Here is a 4,079-nt window from a genome sequence, read left to right as displayed (position 1 = left end):
TGTACTCACATAGGAATTTTTCATTATTGTACCTTTTCCAACTTTTCTCCTTAGAAATTAGTTTTCTTCATTTCTGCCCTCTTATGGAAATAAGATCATAGATTAACAACACACAAGTATTTGGAAGGAAAATCCACATTAATAATAATTAATATTTGTTAATATTAATAATTAATATTTGTTCTCTGTTGTGCTCATATAAACATTTGACAGTGTATGTGAAAAATCTTAGAGAAAATAATGTTGATGTGCTAGATACTCTTATACAATTATTGAGTTCTTATTGAATTTATTTCTAAAATTTTGTTGTATGGCATGTACCATGATTTTGAACTCATCCAAAGATGCTATACCAATACTTTCTGAATTTCTTTGGACAGCTTTTTCATATTCAAGTGTACACATTATTTATATGTCATCATGTATAGAAACATTTTCCCCCCTTAGGAAATGAGATATAAATAGTACTTATGTTTTCAAAACATTTTAGGCATATTTCCTTCTGAAGGCCAAATGCCCAATACTCAGTATGGAAGGAACATTATTTTCCTGCCTTTATTTAATATGTGTGTAAAGAATGAAACTATCATTTCTATATTTCTTTTTTTTGGTCTTTTTGAGACAGGGTTTCCCCGTGGTCCCAGCTGGCCTGGAACTCATTATATAGACCAGGCTGGCCTCAAACTCACAGAGATTAGTCTGTCTCTGCCTCCAATCTATATTTCTCTAATAAGGAGAAATATCAAAAACAAAGAACTAATACAGGGAGGTGGTGCACTTTTAAAATTGTTTAATTTGAATTTTTTTGAATTTTATACAAAATATTTTATCATATTTAGACCCATCCCCATCTGCACCCCTCTTACAGGTGCCCACCCCCTTGCTGAATTTCATGTACTCTCTTATATATGTTAAGGCCTATTGAGCTAAATTTGTGTCCCCAAATCTCCTTTGATGTGCTTTCATCCACTGGAGCCTGGTTAATCTAGCTAGCGCCACACCGTTAAATAAAAGCAGCTATGTCTTTCCTGGTAGTTATCAATTGCAGTAGCTCCTTAGGTAAGGTTGGGGCTTCTTACCCACTTCCCAGTTCTATGCTGGGATTAAGTCTGGCTTGAGTTTACATGAGTCTTTTTCATGCTGTTACCATTGTGAGTTCACATGAGTAACTTCCCAGCTGCCTGGAAGCTCTGCTTTCTTGTGGTCACCTACCAAATCTGGCTCTTACAATTTTCCACCCCACCTCTGCAATGGCTAATGAGCTTTGTGTGGCAGCTGTTTAGTATAGGTGTCCTATTCAGGAATAAGTATGCTACAGTCTCTTATTCTCTGTAATTTTGCCAGTTGAGGCTTTCTAGTTTAATTACCAACTGTTGCATGAGAAAGCCTTGCTGTTGATAGTTGAGAGATGCATTAATATTCTTTCCACTCCCTGTTCTGCTGTGTTCCTTGAGTCTTAGGTATAGAGGTTGTGTATAAGGACACATATATAGAATACAGTTAGCAATTTTTTTGGTTTAGGGGAGTGACAGAAGTAGGTTTTCCTCTAGGATCTGTGACCTCTCTAGCCATGTATTTGGCTATGTTTACAGCACCACACATTAGTTACATTCCATCCATCTCATCGAGAGGGACTTAAGTTCAATTAAGCAGCTGTTGATTACTCCCAAGATAAAGGTGCAACTATTGCATGAGTAGAGATTATCTTCAGTAGGGCTGATCATTGTTATGGTTCACAGATTTTATAGCTGGATGAAATAATTGATTGCTTTTATCCCTTGGATGGCTGTGTAGTATCTTCTGATGCTACAAGACCTTGTCTTCAGGGAGGAGGCATCCAAATCAGTTCTAACTCGACTGCTCCAAGTTATTTGCTTGAAGTATGTCCTGCCTTCAGCAATATGGTCTTACCTTCAAGTTCTGGGAGGCAATAATGGGCTTTGATATATGTGTTATTTTGATGATCTTTTGGAGTTCCTTGATCAGCAACTCAAAAAGAAGTTTCCCTTGTCTGGCACTCTGTTTTTTTCCTCTTTTCTTTCTTTTTTTTTTTTTTTTAACACACGCTCTAGGTACACAAATACACACACACACACACACACACACACACACACACGTTTTTTCACAGGCTTTTGAACTGATGCATTTCTCTCTGTTTTTCATACCAGTTAAGTATTATTTATCTTTTTCTCCCTCTGTCTAACTGTACTATTTGCTCCCAGTTTCCTGTTTTCTCCATTTGCCCCTTGATAAAACTGTCTTTTACTATCCCCCTCTTTTGAGCTCCTTCCTCCTCTATAGCCCCATGGTTCTTTTCAAATTTCCTGGTTCTCATGGTTACGTCAGGATGTATACTCACATCTAAGGATTTGGAGCTAAGATCCACAAAGGAGAACACATATCATTTGTTGCTCTGAGTTTGTGTGACTTCACTTAGTATAAGAGTTTCTAGTTACATCCATTTTCCTGTAAATTTCATGATTTCTTTTTTGTCTATACTGTTTGTAGAACTCCCATGTGTAAATGCACCACATTTTCATTATCTATTTATCAATTAAGGGACTTTTAGGTTGTTTTCATTTCATAGCTATTGTGAAAAGAGTGGCAACAACAATGGATGAGTATTAGCTCTGTAATAGTGTATTGAGTCTTTTGGGTATATGCCAAAGAGTGATTTAACCTGATCATAAGGTAGATTTAGTTTCATTTTTTTTTAGGTGTTCTCCACACTGAATTCTGCACCAGTTTTCAACCCCAACAGCAGTGAATGAACATTCCCTTTTCCCTTCATCCTCAACAGCATTTGGTATCATCGGTTCTCTTGATCTTAGTTATTTTGACTGGGGTAATATGAAATTTTAAAGTAGTTTTAGTTTGCATTTTCCTAATTAACAAGGATACTGAGAACTTTTAAATGTGTTTTATAGCCATTTTTATTTCTTCTTTTGAGAGTTCTCTGTTCAGATTTACGTCTCATCTTTTAATTGTGTTATATGTTTTATTGATTCTTTGGTTTTTTTCTTTGAGTTCTTTGTATATTCTGAATATTAATGCTCTATAAGATGTATAGTTCGTGAAATTTTCTCCCACTCTGTGTGCTTTCTCTTCACTGTACTGGTTGATGGTTTTTTTTTGCTGTGCTGAAGCTTTTTTGTTTAATGAGGTTCCATCTGTCAATTGTCAACCTTAGTTACTGAGTGATTGAAGTCTGATTTAGAAAGTTCTTTTCTGTACTTAATAATATAGGTACAGCCTATGTTTTCTTCTAATAGTTTCAGTGTTTCAGGATTTACCTTGAGGTCTTTGATCCATTTGGAGTTGACATTTTTGCTGGGTTATTGATATGGGTCTACATTTGGAGATTTTACATTCTGCTACATATGGAGATTTAGTTTTCCAAACACCATTTGTTGAAGCTGCTCTTTCCTCCAGTGTGTGTTCTTGGCACCTGTATCAAGTATCAGGTGGCTGAAATAGTGTGCACTCATGTTTGGGTCTTCTATTTTATTCCATTGATCTGCATGTCTGATTTTGTGCCAATATGATGCTGTTTTTATTAATATATTTCTGCAATGTAGTTTGAAATCTTGCATGATAATCCCCCAACAATGCTCTTTGTGCTCAGGATTACTTTGGCTACCTTGGGTGTTTTGTGATTCAATATGTATTTTAGGATAATTTTTGTCATTATTGTTTCCATGAAGAATGTCATGGAAATTTTCATTGGGATTGCATTGAATCCATATATTTCTTTTGGTACTATTGTCATTTTCACATTATTGATTCTCCCAATTCATGACCTCATGGGAGGTCTTTCTATCTCATTGAATATAACCCGTATTTTTAATAAAGAAATTTCAGAATATTAAAAAATTAAAGTCTTGTGGATGGATGATGAAAAGATTTGGCTGTCTTTTCTCCTTAGAAGCATCCAGTCTTCTAGTGATATAACAGCTAGCCAGAAGATAGGAATTTTCTTGGTCCATTTAAGATTGATTTATCTGTGTCTTGCTACCAAAATGTGTGATGTCTTCAGCAATATGGTCTTACTATGTACTTATGATCGGTAACCAAGGGCA

Source organism: Nannospalax galili, unplaced genomic scaffold (genome assembly GCF_000622305.1).
Source record: "Nannospalax galili isolate Female #2095 unplaced genomic scaffold, S.galili_v1.0 scaffold16, whole genome shotgun sequence".
Taxonomy (NCBI): Eukaryota; Metazoa; Chordata; class Mammalia; order Rodentia; family Spalacidae; genus Nannospalax; species Nannospalax galili.
This window is presented reverse-complemented; position numbering follows the sequence as displayed.